General features: G+C 33.3%; 1 protein-coding gene across 9 annotated transcripts in view; it reads right to left on the bottom strand.

Annotated features, from left to right (window-relative positions):
- LOC115885083 (dual 3',5'-cyclic-AMP and -GMP phosphodiesterase 11) overlaps positions 1–17,571 on the bottom strand; it is a 270,581-nt gene that overhangs the window by 89,650 nt on the left and 163,360 nt on the right. For 2 of the 9 annotated variants that reach the window (XM_030903864.1, XM_030903866.1), the window contains exon 1: positions 10,482–10,846. The exons of the other annotated variants lie outside the window; for them this stretch is intronic. The gene's annotated coding sequence lies outside the window, so the exon portion shown is untranslated. Of the gene's footprint in view, positions 1–10,481; positions 10,847–17,571 lie in introns of those variants that run through there. 9 annotated transcript variants of the gene reach the window in all.

Raw genomic sequence — 17,571 nt, forward strand, 5'->3', positions numbered from 1 at the left:
AGATTTATTACTAAAATGAAATATACAAATTATACGGAGATCTTTCACCGCTATTAAGATTCCGTGGATAGTTTTAAGTGTATTTCGTAGAACGCTGGATTACGTCCAAGAATTTATTTCTAACGGTTAGCACCTCCTTATTATGTGATCCAATTTTTTCCCATTTTATACCTACATCTAGATAATAGTTATTTCTAGTAGCGTGAGTTATCTGAATTTATCCAAAAAAATACACGATCTAGCTAGAAACGGAGCGAACACTCCACTAAATGGACCAGAACCGTTCTGTTTCCGAAGTAGAAACCAACTTAGAGCAGAACTCAAGAAAATCTTTAATTATAATTTTGGCGTTGTTAAAATGTATTTTGTGCCCTGTGTCCCAAGAATGCTGACAAATCTTAGATTTGTGAAAATCTCCCTTTCTTAAATAATCTTTATGTTCTTTAATTCAAACATTTAAGGGTCTAGATGTTTCACAAATCTAAGATATGTCAGCATTCATTATTATTTCTTATTACATTGGTAAAACATCTAGACCCTTAAATAGTCGAATTAAAGAACATGAAGATTATTTAAGAAAGGGATAATTTTTTTATTTTGTAGATTTTCTTGCAGTGGCAAAATATCCATATAGAATTTTTATGGAGAGATGAATCCGCCATATAGGTATAGACATTTTTATGGTATTTCATCATTGGAATCGCAGTAATCGCACTATACATATAATAATATATTTATATATTTGTGTGAAATCGAAAATGTTTCCGGCTATAAATCATTTTACAGTTTTTTTAGACTTAATTAACAACTATACATCAATTTTGTAACATTAATGCCAAACGATGACAACCACGGTTACGTTAAATTTTTGCACAACATCGTTGACGATGACCGTTTGACTCAGTTTTGTGTAATAATCCTTTTCGACACACAATATCACTTTTATCGCCTTTCTTTCAACAAATAAAAGCGAGCATTCCCCACAGAATCCGCGACTGTGATGAAACACGTAGGGATGGGCAAAACTATCGATAATGCGAAAATATCGATAGTTTTTAATATCGACATTTTTTAGGAAAAGTATCAATATAAAATATTAAACATTGTCTAATAAGTCCAAAATACGTGTGATAAAATAGACAGCGATGGACAAAACTATCGATCATTTAAAAAAAAATATCGATAGTTTTTAAAATCGATATTTTAAGTAAAAATATCTAAGTATATAAAATATTAAATATCCGATAAAGAATAAGTGTGAAAAATATCGATATTTTTTAATATCGATTTTTTTTAGGAAAAGTATCAATATAAAATATTAAACATCGTCCTAATAAATCCTGTAAATGTGATAAAATAGGTAGGGATGGACAAAAACATCGATAGTTTTTAAAATCGATATTTTTAGGAAAATATCATTAATAAAATACTAAATATCGGATGAAGAATACGTGTGATGAAAGAAGCCGAGATGGACCAAACTATCGATGATATAAAAATATCGATAGTTTGAAGTATCGATATTTTTAGAAAAAGATATCAATATAAAATATATGAAATATCTGATAACAAATCTAAAAGCCGTGTGAAGATACACGTAGGGATGGACAAAACTATCGATGATTTAAAAAATATCGATATTTTTTAATATCCATATTTGTAGGAAAAAAATCAGTATAAAATTTGAAACATAGAAAAATGAACACAAAACAGTTTCTTTGCATTATGATTTTTAAAAATTGACATTCTGTGCCATAAGGAATGATCAGATCTTTGATATACGAACTATCTTTTTATTATTGAGTTATTTTTGTGTATTACTAGTATCGATTTTTTTCTAAATATCCCTCATCTCTAAATAAAACACATTTCGACAAATGGTAATCCTCATGTAATGCCGCATAAAATATATAACTACAAACTGGTTTGACTCGTTTTTTATTGGGGCTAGTTATCTGAACAATGCGAATTTTTACAATAGATATACTATAATTTATTATGTATAGGTACTGATTAACGTTTTTTTATATGTTTTTTTATGGTTTTGATATGTTTATAATCATTAAGGTAGATTGCCACAGCGAACTATTGTAAGAAATGGATCTTTGTTATGTTTTCTGCTGACAATATCATAAATAATACAAAATAATTCAAATACATACTCCGTTATTTTTTTAAATATTTATTTTTTTATGTAACTTTCTGTTTAATTATGTTTGGCGTTTCTTTTGTTAGGAAATTAATTTACTAATGTAATTTTTTATATTTATGATTTATATTTAATTTGCGAATGTGCCAAGCCAATTGTAAAAACAGTATTGTTAAGTAATAATTAATATCAGGCAATATCACGCGATATTTTGTAAAATTACATTATTTTGTGAAACTATAACTTTAAAAAAAAATGCTGTGTATCAATAGTAAAACAATTAAAACAGTATTTCCGACTTACTATTTTAAAATATCAACTATCAAAACTTATCAAGATTATATCAATTTAAGTGTGTATCATTTATTTACTAATGTTTAACGAGCTTTTCCAATCTCTAAACTGTATAGTAAAACATCCTATTAAGTGTAGTATTTCTCTTTCAAGTGACTTCACAAAAAATTTCCGACTCGATAAAACATAATAAGCATGTGACATAAGATGTTATGTCATTAACATTAATATTATAAGCCTCGCCATATTGTTTTTACTTTTCGTTCAACTTGTTTAAACACAACTCTAAACAATGAGACACACAACGATAATATTGAATTTAAGTTATTTGCCAAGTTTCTTGGCATCTTGAATAAATATTAATAATGAAAATATTTAGTTAAAAACATTAACGAATTAGGAAACATTATTAAAAATGTTCACGAAAACTTAATTAAAGAATTTGGTTTAATCCGTAAATTTAAAGCTTTATGTATTTGTATTTTTTTGCTATGAAAATGGAATATTTTTGCTTCTTCCTAAATTCTAAAACCAAAAGGAACTGTTTTTGCTCAATGCTCAGCAAGAACAAAGCAGGGTTGCCGGAACTGAAGGATTTCCTTCAATATGAAGGATTTTACAAAAAAAAGAAGACAATATAAAGGTTTCTGGCAGTTTTGCACAATAAAAATTGTTAAAATATACAGTAGGAGTATTTATTGTTTTTTCCAACATCTATTTTTTCACTTTAACGGTGTTTACTTAGGGATTCCTCAGTATAAGGCAATGTTGCTGTCAAAAAGTCTACAATTCAAAAGCTTTTAACAGTTAACAAAAAAATAATAGATTCATTTTTATCTTTCAACGCATCTTATTACATACATAATATAACTAAACCAAAGTGATGTTGAAAAGAAATAAATGGGTAAACGGAAAACATATCTGAATAATTTGATTCAAGTATATCGGTGTTTGTAAAAATTACCAGAAATAAGTTTTTAAAAAATTTCTCCTAATTATAAAATAGATAAAATACACAAAATTTGGTGATTTTTCACAAAATCTGGAATTTTTGTGAAGTCGAAGGAATATGAAGGTTTTATAAGGCTCCGTTTTAAGAAATTCGCTTTCGTTATTATGTATAGCCTATCTTTTATTATGTATGGTTCACATAGTTGAAAAGAAACGCGTTTAATAGAAATAATATATTTCACAACTATTAAGAGACAATTGAAATTTAAACAAAGCATTTGATCTTTCCGGGAATTAAAACAACTTAAGAAAACCCAAAGTCAAAATTAAAAAGAACTATGAGAGGTCGTTTAGATACAGAAATACGATGACTACATTTTTTTTTCTTTAAAGTACGTGAGTATTTACACACAACACACATGTGTAAATTATCTTTTCATTTACAAATTCTTGAGAGCTTCTATCCAAATATTGTATTCTAACTGGTGTCGTTTATGTTTATCTCGTGTCGTTAAAAAATCGCTCATTAACACAAATCAGCTTGAATAATTAGCAAAGATTACTTATTATTAATGATGTTGTTAGGAATTTTTGATATCGTTTTTTCCAATTTTTTATATGATCTCGTGTCTCCAACTATATTTCTATAATGAGAGAGAGCTATACACTATATAGGCTAACTTCCCGTGACGAACAGTGAGATGGGGTAAGAGTTTTTTCCCCTCTGAATGACCGAGAGAACATTGTCTCCTCAATGAACACCTCAGGAGATTGAAGCTAGAAGAATGTAGAATGAGTATGAGGGGGGGGGGTTAATCACTGCGACTTTAAAGATCTATTGTGCCCCCCTTCCTTGAGTCATCACACAGTCTATAACCCATCATACCTCTGTTGTAGAGGGGACAGGGTATTTCCCATCCTCCTCTGACAACAGTTCTTCCTCCGAGGGTACACACCCTTCACGGTTGGAGTTGGGCCCTCCTTCACAGTCCAGTTTGCCTCCGGCTGAGGAACCCGTGAGCTGGAGGCTGGAGGATCTGTCTCCATTTTCTCCACCTCTTTAACTTGGTCGCTCCTTAGACCTGATACCGGTGTTGTCCCGTATCTATAATAGAGGATATGCCCCCCTTTCTCTATTGCCTCCTTGGATTTGAAGAATTCCTATAGTGAGGACCTGACCATGACCCTCCTCCCTCGAGTTGATGACTCGCCAACTCGATGTCCTTACATTGAAGTTCTGACCCTGGATAAGGCTCAGGAGGTAGGTGGTGTCTTTCCTCTTGCTCTTCGGCAGAAAGACCGTGATGGCCGCCCCTTTAGGGATGTTTCCTCCCTTTACTGCAACCAGTTTTTGAGATACACAATCTAAGAGGATCATGCCCACCCGAAAGTGTATCCCCGCAAAACGCAGCTGACCCATCACATTTTGTAGATCGTTGTGTTGCGATTCTATCGCCAATACTTCGTCCAGTATAGCCTCTTCTAGAGACGTTTGCTCGTCGGTGGTTAGAGCAACCTCTGGGAAATCCATTGGCAGCACCGCCATTTTCACTTGTCCAGCAATAGCGGCAAAGCTGGTGATACGTGCCTGCTTGCCTCCCGGTGTTGGACGGCTTTCCATCCTGGCTTTTTTCTCTCCCTGCCGGAGAAGAGGTGAGAGGTTCTCGCTCCTTCTCTTGCCCTTTGATAGAGATGAGATGGTTGTTTCTTGGTTTCTTTACTCTCCCCTTTTCGGAAGAGTGTTTTCGCTTTTGCTTCCTCTGGACCAAGTCCTTCAGTCGGAGGTATCTCCGTGCTTCTGCTCCGCTAAGACCTACTCTCAGAAGATCGTCCAGCCCGCCTGGTTAACCCAGGCTGAGTAGACAAAACGGTAGCTTGCGTCACTTATTGGGTCTAGAGGTAGGCTCCCGATCCTTGCTGGAGAAGGTGGTAGCTTGTGTGCCACTTGTGGAGAATGATCCCAAGCAAGTGTCAGCCGCCCCTTCTGTAGTTTCCTTGGAATTTGGTCCCTTGGAACTTTCATTTGTAATGTTCCCAGTGTCGCTAGGGGGCTTCCCCACAGCTTCACTGGTGGTGTTTTTAATACTAGATCTCATAGTGTTCCCACGAGTCGCTAGGGATAGTCAGTCCACTTCTACAGAGCCCCGCATGTAGAAGTAGGGGTAGAATTCTATGACAGTTGGAAGCAGGTTACTTCTAGATTTTTTGGACAGAAGCATAAATGCTCAATCCTACATTAATAACGTGTTATAACCTGTCACGTTGCCCTACTACTAGCAACTGCAAAATCCACTTTTCCAGCAAGACAATGTCAGACATGAATGTTTCTGTCATGTCGTTGTTTTGTCTGCTTGGTCTGGACCTGGTATTAGGATGTATTTCAGGAAAATATTTTAACTCCTACAGGGTGGCTCAAAAAAGTGTGAGTGGATCAGGATGATTTTTTTAATAAAACACACTGTATATTATTGCATTTTTGGCTTCCTTTTTGATCGCTTTATATAATCCTAAGATATTACTAAATATGTTTTGATGGTTTCAAAGATATTTATAAATAAATAAAAATATATTTTTTTATTTTTTCAGCTTTTTTTTTTTAATTATTATTAAAACACAAGAAATGTCCTGAACTCAAAACTGTATTAGGTATTTACTGTAGTGGGTCTGTACTTACTTTGCTACAAATATGGCAATCTTAAACCCTACAGGGTGTTCAAAATTCTTTGCCAAACTTTCTAAAATATAAAATAGATTGTTTTCGTTTCTTTTTTAAATGGAACACCCTTTATATTATTTCTTTGTTAAATGGAGAATTAAAAAATAAAAACTTTTTGTATTTAATTAACGGTTTTGCGGATATTCGTGGTATTATATTACATATGGAGGTTTCAACAGTAATTTGATGATTTTTGTCTGGTTGAAAGAACCATATGTAATAAAGCTGCGAATATTTGCGAAACCGATAAAAATTTTGAAATACTTTAAATACAAAAAAATGTTTATTTTTCAATTCTCCATCTAATAAAGAAATAATATACAGGGGTTTCATTAAAAAAAATGTAGAAAGACTATTTTATATTTTAAAAAGTTTGGCATAGAATTGTGAACACCCTGAATGATTTAAGATTACGATATTTGCATCAAGGTAAGTACAAACCCACTACAGTAAATACTTAATATAGTTTTGATTTCAGGATATTTCTAACATTTTTAATAATTTTTTTGGAAAAGGCTGATTTTTTTTTATTTATTTATTAATATCTTTGAAACTATCAAAACATATTTAATAATATCTTAGGATTATACGTAAAGTGAACAAAAAGGAAGCCAAAAATGCAATAATATACAGTGTTCCATTTAAAAAAAATCATACCGATCGCACAATGGTCTAAATGTAAAAATTACGGGGACATTAGGTGACAAGTTTGTCTTCACTGAAGATTGATAGTAGGGGAGATTGAAGCTAAGAAACAACGGCGAATGCAGATGCTGTGAGGAAAATGGGGAAACACCATGAAAAACATGACAAACATTCGTGCAACCATCCCAGAAACTGGCTTTTGTCAAATCCCTGAGAGTGTATGATTATGATGAGTCGATTTTCCCCGCCCCATACAATCTACATCCACATATCTATGATCCTACAAAACTACAAAAAAGAGCTGTGAGGTGAAACAGGCATCTGCAAATAGACTAAAGAAACTATGGAGTCTCCCCAGTTCAAAATAATAAAACAACAATATTTTGGCGGTGTTCATAAGTTTATAGATATTATAGATATAGATAGCTATCTGACCTCAAGTGTGCGAGTTTTGATAGAGACATTATATTCAATTCCTCAAGTGGTACTTCACCATTTCATAGAAAAAAAAAATAATACATTTTAAAGGTTGTATTTATTTCACCACATATCACCATTGTGATTCTAGTACAAACCTCGCGGGTACAAACTAAACAAAATAAAACACATTCATATCTCATTTTAATTACAAATGAGTGCCCCGTTATCATTGTTTGACATATTAAAGGATTTGTTTATACTAAACTGGATAACGAACCAATTCTTTCAGTTTGTGATTCGTTTCATAATAAAAAAATACGCTCGAATAGCTGTATTGTAATGTTTAATTGTGTCAAAACAAATTAATTCCAATCAAAATAATTAATTTCTTGCAAAATAGCTTCACAAAAACGATAAATATCTTAAATCCAGGAAAAACAATATTAATTTTTCGTAATTAATATATATGCATTAAAAATACGGTATTTTATATTTAATTGCTTCCATTTTTGAAAACTTTTGTATTCCTTTTCATAAGTTATTCGGGATTTAAATGGAAGTAGTTTGGATATGGCGTTTGTCGCCTCAGCCTGAATATCTGTTGGTAACTTACTTATTTCGTTTTGAGCCATTTTTGGATCCAATTCAATCAGCAATCGACACGAAAGAGAATTAAAAAATATTGACTCAAAGTGACAACTAAAGAGACAGCTTTATTTATTTGTCAAATTACATAGAAACCAACGCCAACTCAGCACAATCTTTTTTCTACTCTTTTCTACGTAATAAATTCCTTGAAATAATAATTTCTCAATTCTCAAACGTAACTCGCTATGAAAAAAATAGTGTTTTCTACACGACGATAAAATTGCATTATCTTCTCCCGAAATTAATTCACTCGCGATTTCATCGCTTGTGAATTAATCTTCTCGGTCAACTTTGTATAAAAACGTCTTGTATAAAAAATAACTATTATAAGGAAGCATGCTTTGTATGATAAAAGTAAAACAAATGACAGATTGTCCAGCAAATTACAATAGAATTTTTAACTGTCGAAATCAAAGACCCCTTGGACATAAAATTTCGCGATCTAATTGAAAAATGGTTTTCGTGAATTCCCACTTTCGTAAAGTCGGTCCCACACGATATTGCAAACACCTTCCAACGTTGAAAACATGGACATGGCGTGCAGAGATGAAATCCATGTCCATGCATCCAACGTTGGAAGAATGCTTCCAACTCTGGCTCTCGTCGGTAAATTTCGCCCGCGTCGAAGGAGCTTCCAAAGCCTTCCAACGTTGGAAGCATTGCTCGATGCACTCCTACAAGGGTGTCTTCACGTGGCTGATATTTTATTATGCCAAAGTGCCAAGTTTGTGTTCAGTGTTGGAACAAAGAGTAGGAGAAACACTTGCCAATTGCAATATTTCCGAAAACTGTACCAAATGTTGGTTCCAACGTTGGAAAAAATACTGATGTGAACTTAGCAGCCAAAAGATAGCGGCCGATTTGCCGAACATAGCCGAAGGGCCAGTGGCGTCGGGCGACTTAACTTAATATGAAATAATCATACAATTTCTTGCAGGAGGATTTTATTAATATTTAAATAGTACTAAAACGAAGTATGCTTCATTATGTTAATATATTATTAGAATTATCAACAGAAAATTTGATTTTTATATGGGACACCCTGTATATTTTTAATTTATTGAAAATAATTTAAAATTACCTTTCAAAAATATAACACACTTGATATTTTGCTCTCATTCCTCTTCGAGATATAGAGTATATAAAAATTCGCCCGCTTTAAATAAGTAGGCTTTGAGCGGCACCGGCTGTAATGCAAAAAAATTCTAGCTGTGAGCATCAATTAAAACGAAAATAATATTTGCTATGAGAGATGCAGAATTTTATAACAATTTAAAATATATTTAACCAACATCAACACATTTAAACTATATCTAATAACAATAAAAATAAATAGCAAACCAAGACATGAGATTTTGCTACAAGTGTTCGACATATCGATCTTCTTCTGTTATGGACAGACGGGGCAGTTTTTGAAAATTTCTCGTGGAATTCGTTAATTCAGTGGGTGTAAAAGATACCCTCTCATAACTGCCAAGTATTTTTAATTCTTGTCTAGATTATACGGAAGAATAAGGAACCTCATTCTTCCGCAAATATATCCATAGGATTAGATCCATGGGCACTAAGTCAGGTGGCCTCGACGGCCAACGGCTGGGATCTTGGTTAGCTATCTAATTATTTTTGAAATTGGCTGCAAAAATTTGCTGATAACTTCAGCGTTCAGAGGCGGTGCGTCGTTTTGCTGGAAAAATTTGTTTTCGAGTTTCATTAAGGGCATATCATCAATAAGGTGTCCAAAGCCTACTAGTTAAAAGTGGCGAACTTTTAAAAATTCTGTATTTCGAAGGGGATTATAACAAAATATCAAGTGTGCTATATTTTTGAAAAGATAATTTAATTTTTTTTTCAGTTAATTAAAAATATAGAGGGTGTCCCAAATAAAAAATCATTATTTCTGTTGATAACACTTAAATTATTAATTTTAAAAAAATTATACTTAAACCATTAAATTCTACGTAAAAAGGTGCTTTGGAAATGTTTTCATAGAAATACAAAATTTTCCACAGCAAAAAAATTACAGCGATTTGTTAAAAATGCATATTTTTGAAAAACACCCTGTAACTCAGAAACGGTAACAAATATTGATTTGCGGTTTTTACCATCATGTTTTTGATGAAAATTGAGCTCCAGACACCGATATTAGTTTTCGTCTATCTCCTATAGAAAATGGTGTTTCCATTTAAAAGCGTCGAATTTGACCCACCCTGTACAAAATAGCTTAATAGCCGTAAAAACACATCGCAACTTTATTAGAATATTTTGAACGGGAAAGCGGTAGTAATGGTTCTTTATGTCTCTTAAGTGCTGCTAAAAAGGTGAGTTTTGTTGGTGCAAATAATAACTGTGAATTTATTTAGAATTAATACATTTTACCCATTTTTGTTTAATAATAAATGGTCATTGAACGTTATTTTACATTCCATAAATATATTTTTCTCTGTTAATATTTTTTCAATTATTTGATGTCTTCAGACCACCCGGTATATCATTAGCGGGTATTCACAAGTCACAAGCTTTCCGGCCGCAACTTCAAACAGGAGTTCCCTTGTATCCGGTCCGTGATTTCTAGGGCATATACAGTGTGGCGCGGAAAAAAACAGTAGCGGTCGTCTCGAACGCGCGACTAAAAAAAACTTTTATCCATAGTCTTCTTACCATAGAAATGCAACTCCACTATTACCACACTCTGAACTAATCCAACTTGGTTAGACTTGTACGATATAAAACTAGCACGTGCGAGAATATTATACACATAAATATAACACTGTTTGTTCACCAGACGTACTTTATATCGGTATTTAAGTAGTAAAACAAACTTTACTGATTAGTTTATTAAACCGTACAGAAGAGATTTTTTTGGTATTTTCGACGTGGAAAGAAAAATATAAAAAAAAATTGAAAAGAAAATAAAAATAAAAAAAAAATATAGAAAAAGTCGTGAAAAAATCGGCAATAAACGGGTATGACCGACGACCCAAGTTCGAAAGAACGCGAACGGAAAACAACTGAACGTTGTTTCACTGAATTTCGTTTAGTACGTTGGCTCGAAGTGGAAACGGCGCCGCGTTGCCGGTTTGTGCGCGAGATAACGCCGGATGACGTGCGGCGATCAGCATCCTGACCTACAAAGTGTTCCGACGTGCTGGCCCGTCTCGTCGGCGGAGATCGGGTCTCGAGTCGGGTCAGGTTGCCCTGGTCAAATTTTATTGGTTTACTAATCGCGCCGAATATTTTTTGACCCTACTTGACTATAATGTTGTTCTAATGTTCATTAGATTAGATTTTTGAGGCGACTATCGGCTTTGCTATGGGCCACTTCCAGTGGGACCGTTTGAGACCTATTTTGGTCCTGATGATGACTGATTGCTAGGTTACATTACTCAATTCTATCCTTTCAAAAACTACAAACTTTTTGTAAATAACTTTTTTCATCCTAAGATATTCTAAACTATTCCCAAAAACCATCAATTTGTCCAATTTTCGCTTCAAAACGTTTTTTTTTACCCATTTTCTCTAGTGCCGGTCAAATTTTCATTTTGTCCTTCGTTGCCGCTATGTTTTGCACGTATTAAGCGGCGGCTACACGGTAGCGACTTGCCTGCACGGTATAGTTTGCGCAAACTAGAAGGAACACTGTGCGGTGTCCACACGATGCAAGTAAGAGCGTACATTCATCACTATTTTTATTCTGAATTTGTGGTTCCGTTTGTGGAAATGTCAAGTGACGAATTATTGTATTTTGTATTACTTATTGTTAAAGAAAAAACAGAAAAATAAACGATATAGATCGCAGTGGGGTAAAAACTGGCTTTTAAATAGAAAACCATTTTCTTGTACGCATCATTTTTTCTGTTTCTATAGGAATAATCTTTCGATTTTATCTTCCATAGGCACGGCAATGATCGATATATCTCAACGAAACTTCTCATAAACTCCTTATTGAAATAAGTACGCATATCAGACATTTACTGAGAGCTGATAAATAATAACACAAAACTCACAAGAGTAACAAAACTGTAGCTTGAACTCGCTGATATCATCTACACGTATGATATCACCGCACAAACTGGTTTGCGCATACTAAAATATTTAGCAGCGCGACGTTTACGCATGCCGCACTTGTTGGTTTGTACGTGCTACCGTTTTACCGTCCACACACACGGGCTTCCCGATACAAACCAGTTTGCGCAAGTAAGTCTTCGGTAAAGCCTGTGCGTCTTCCCCTAGGAGATGCAAGACCTTGTCGTTGGTGGGGAAGCTCCTGGTCAGGTGCTGGGGGGAATCCCCCCTAGGTCTAAGAAGCACTTTTCATCGTCTTGTCCCTGACTGTAGTGTCGTGGCCATGGAATTGCACCAAGACATATAACGATACCGGGCGGGGCTACGGACAGCCTCAACCTTGGGGCACCGGGGGGCACCCCATTGTATTTTACCCCTTACTTCTACATGCGGGGCTCTGTAGAAGTGGACCGACTGTCCCTAGCGACTCATAGGAACACTATGAGATCTGGTAATAATAGTAATAAAAACATCACCGGTGAAGCTGTGGGGAAACCCCCTAGCGACACTGGGAACAGTAACAATGAAAGTTCCAAGGGGCCAAACCCAAAGAGAACTACAGGAGAGGTGGCTGACACTTGCGTGAGACCATCCTCCGCAAGTGGCATACAAGCTACCACCTCCTCCAAGGGTCGGGAGCCTACCTCCTACCTCTAAACCCAACAGGCGACACAAGCTACCGTTTCGTCTACCCGGCCTGGGTCGTAGCTCCTCGACTGTGAGGGACACGGGTCTCCGTAGGAAGTCCTGGGACTGTATGATGAGTTATTACTCAAGAAAGGGGGACACAATAGATCTCTAAGGTCGCAGAGATTAACCCCCCTCCCACTTATTCTAATTCTAATTCTAAAGCCTGTGCGTGTAGCCGGCCCTTTAAAAGGTGCGATAGATATAGTTTATATTGGCCATTGACCGCGTCATTCATAAAAGGATTTCAGTCGTTGGAAAAATTTCGCCGTTTGGGTGTCTATAAAAACTCAAATTATAAAACAATCTAGTTTTTTGTATCGTTTATCGCGTATAATGTTTGGTTTAGTCAATATAAAACAATATTTAAATATCGAAAGAAATCCCTTCTAGTTTGAGGTGTAGCTCGAAATTTGTATAGGTACCTAATAATTCATAATTTTCTGGTTATAGATAAATGATGAACTGTGGTTGACTGATTCTGGAATAATAAAAAGAAAAAATCTTTATGCAGTATTTTAAATCCTACCCTGTAAAATTTGTGTAAAGAACACTGACTGGATTTTTAGTGAAATGGCACTAGACCACCTGTTTAATGTAAGGGTAGGTTTCATTTTAACAGAATTTATATTTATTTTTAGATTTATTTTCCTTTAACTAAACGTACAAGTACCTTGTAAGAAACCAATTAAATTTGGGCGCGTCTTAAAAAAAATCGACGCAATATTTTTAGATATTGACCTCCCTACAATAATGACCACGAGCCGCCACTGTTTGCAAGTCTCACTTTTTAATAGATTTGTATTAAATGCACTTTCTACATAGAAAATCTTTAAATAAATAGTATTTTAAGTAATTTAATGCAAATGAAACTTTTTAAGAAAGAAATAATATTTTTTGTCCGACGAAAAATTTTATTTTTCAATATACAGGATGGTCAGAATTTAAATCATCGAGAAATCGTGGATATTCTGCAGATAACATTAAGTAAAAAAAGTTCGTATATACAGGGTGTTCCTTGATGACATGAAAATATTTTCATAATAAGCCTGATTTTGTTGTAGAACTTTTATGAAACTTGATATACGTCTTCTATGCATCAAAATACCTATTGGTGTACTAAGAATTTCATTTATTTCAACCAGTGCCGTCCATACAGGTTTTACTTTCAATATTTTTGAAGAAAAAAGTGGTACACTAAAATAAAAGTTATTTTCAAAAAAATCATTTCTAAACATTTTTTATCTCTTGATTTTTTTCGTCCCAAGTATACATAGTTTCTGAAACTCTGATGCGTTGACTTGAAAAAAAAAGAAAATTTTACCACGCTGTATCTGCAAAATTACGATGTTTGGGATATGAGGTTTTTCTTAGAATAGGTTCAAGAATCGCTTCCTTAAATATTAACATGCTATTAAGGAACACCCTGTATTTATGTCCTAAAATGCCTCTTTTCGGAAATACAGGGTGGAGAAGTTTCATTATTATTTCGTTTTTTTTTTTCGAATAATTTCAGAACGTCGATATTTGGATGAAAATAGATGTTTAGTTACATCCATCATTTTTCTAGGGTGTCCACTTTTTTTGAAGTTCAATGAAAAAATTGACGAAAAAAAAATCTTTAAATTTTAAGAAAAATCGTGAACTTGACAACGCCGCAACGTCTACACACATGCACGCCCGCGATAGGCGCCCGCAATAGACGCCGTTTCAGCTGTTTTCTGCGTCTCGACCTCTCCGTCGCTTGCTTGATCCGATATTATTATTGTTGTTCCAACCGTATGTACCGACATTACTAACCGATCCGACAGCATGGACTTATAAAAGAACCTTTTTGTCAGTCTCAAAACCGCGGACCAGACTCTCTACAAGTTCGGTAACATCACGTGGAAATCAGAGAGAAAAAAAAATCAGTCATAACACGGGGCTCCTGAAAAAAATTTAATGGTAATCAAATCTGGCAAGTTTGGAGGTCAGGTATAATCTTTGATCATAGACCATGCCTTGAACCTAGACACGTTCTATAGTGAGTAAAGTGCTGAAGCTAACATAAATGACTATTTGACGTAACCGTTTGGTATACTGATGCTTCCAACACCAAAGAAGGCACAGGGATAGTTCTGTTATCTTTTTTATATACCTAATACGAATAGAAACATAGATATTTTAACAACTTTGACAAGGTTATGCATAGAAAATAGAAAATAAACAAAAAAGAGTATAAAATAAACACAAAACTGTAAGAAAAAACTGGAAAAACAAAGTCATATGGATGAAATTGTACATTCTATTCCATTTCGTTGCTTTTCTGAGATCATTAATATTAATCGCAATTGTTCCAAGACCCGCTGATGAGTTACAAACTTGTTTTAAAGCCAGAAACAAAAGCCCTTTGTATAGTATATTCGAAAATGACAAAATTCCATTCTAGGAATTTGAGACATTTAATTTGAGCAGAATATTATAACAAAGTAAATTTAACACCTTCATTCAAAATTTGATTTTGATCATCTTGTTAGTAATTTTATTGAAAAAAAAATCTCAAAATTTGTATATTTTTTTTCTCTCTCTCTCTTCTATAACTTGTAATTAACAGAAAATAAATTAACGTAAATTGAAAGTAAGTGGAATATTACTATTGAGATGTTAATAAGAATAAATATATAAATAAATAAGGATCTTAAATATTTGATTTATTATTTTTGACTAAAAGCTCATATTAAGGTGATTTAAAATATTTTCATACCGTTAAGTTTTAAAATGTATAGGCAATATTAAATTAATCATGTATAAAAAAAAATACTGAATATTCACAAGATGCGTTTATGCATTTATTTTTAAAAAATTAGGATTATTTAAAATGTTTTTATGTATATTAATGGAGTTTTTATTCGGACACCCTGTGTATATTCAAATAGGTGTTAATATGTCATCTGTCTAGAAAAAAATACGTCTCGAACAAAAGTCTTGTTAATACCCATTATTTTAATATAATATAATATTACATAATATATTGTAATGTGATATACATATTATGTAAAATAAATTGGGGTTAATACACATATTAATTATGTATACTGATAGTTAAAGAGATATATTCAAACTAAAGTGTAGAAAAACTAAAAGGAAAACAATAACACTAAGAGAATATAACAAATGAAAAGAAAAAAAAGAAAAAAGAAAAAAAAAAAGAGAGAAACAAGCCCTATAACATAGGATACAACATTTTTTCTTCCTTCCATAAAATCAATAAAATGAAAAATATGGGAAATAATATACAGGTACTGATTTCTTTCGAAAATCGACAACTATGAAACTATGAACCCTTCCTGGACACAAACGGAACATTGTGAGACAGGAAATTGTAGAGAGAAACAAGCCCTATAACATACGATACAACATTTTAATGAACAGTGCTTTCCATAAAATCAATAAAATGAAAAATATATTATGTAATAATATAAATGTACTGATTTCTTTCGAAAATCGACATTTATGAAACTATGAACCCTTCATGGACACAAACGGTACATTGTGAGACAGGAAACTGTAGAAAGAAACAAGCCCTATAATATACGATATAACATTTTAATGAACAGTGCTTTCCATAAAATCAATAAAATGAAAAATATAGGAAATAATATACAGATAATATATATGATTTCTTTCGAAAATCGACAACTATGAAACTATGAACCCTTCCTGGACACAAACGGTACATTGTGAAACAGGAAATTGTAGAGAGAAACAAGCCCTATAACATACGATACAACGTTATAATGAACAGTGCTTTCCATAAGATCAATAAAATGATAAATATATGTAATAATATACATGTACTGATTTCTTTCGTAAATCGACATCTATGAAACTATGAACCCTTCCTGGACACAAACGGTACATTGTGAGATAGGAAATTGTAGAGAGAAACAAGCCCTATAACATGGGATACAACATTTTAATGAACAGTGCTTTCCATAAAATCAATAAAATGAAAAACATAGGAAATAATATACAGGTACAGATTTCTTTCGAAAATCAACAACTATGAACCCTTCCTGGACACAGACGGCACATTGTGAGACAGGGAATTGTAGAGAGAAACAAGCCCTATAACATAGGATACAACATTTTAATGAACAGTGCTTTCCATAAAATCAATAAAATGTAAAATATATGAAATAATATATTTGTTTTTTTATGTTCTTTGACCTTTAAAATTATATTTTTATATATGTTTTTTCTTGGTTTTAGGTCAATAAATAATTTTTCTTTTATTTCATTAAGTACATTTATTTTTTTTTATACACCGTCTAACGTTTCGACCATTTTTTGGCCTTCATCAGAGTCTACAATTATTACATTAAACAAATTTTAAAAAATCATTAAAAATACAATAAAAATATTTTTGTTTTACTTACACAAGAAGGTAGATCATAGAAAGAAACTTTATAAAAAACAATCACGGAACACATTTAACAAACAGGACGGTTGCGAATTTTCAAACATATTTTTTAATTTAAATTTTGCTAAAGAGACAGCTTTATTTATTTGTCAAATTACATAGAAACCCATGCCAACCCAGCACAATATTTTTTTCTACTCGTAATAAATTCCTTGAAATAATAATTTCTGAATATTTTTTAAAACGTAACTCGCTATGGAAAAACTAGATTACATTTTATAAGATGATGTTTTGTAATTGGTTGAGGGGAAGCACTGTTTCCCTTGCTTCCATGGACTGCACGCCGCTGATCCTAAGGAACTCGATACAAAGAAAATCGTCACTTTTATAAAAAAAACAACATAGGGCTTTTTTTTTCAATTCCTTTTTTGTTCTCCCTAATTTAAAGGAGCAGCAAAATAAAACTGTGGATGTTGTTTACCCGTACGATCTTTATTCTTCGTCACTTTATCGCTCGAGGCAAATCCAGACGATCCAGACAATATTGAATTTCTTCCCGTCTATTCCGGGTATATATCCATCCAGACTTTGGAT

Source organism: Sitophilus oryzae, unplaced genomic scaffold, assembly GCF_002938485.1.
Source record: "Sitophilus oryzae breed Bouriz unplaced genomic scaffold, Soryzae_2.0 scaffold_360_pilon_pilon, whole genome shotgun sequence".
NCBI lineage: Eukaryota > Metazoa > Arthropoda > Insecta > Coleoptera > Curculionidae > Sitophilus > Sitophilus oryzae.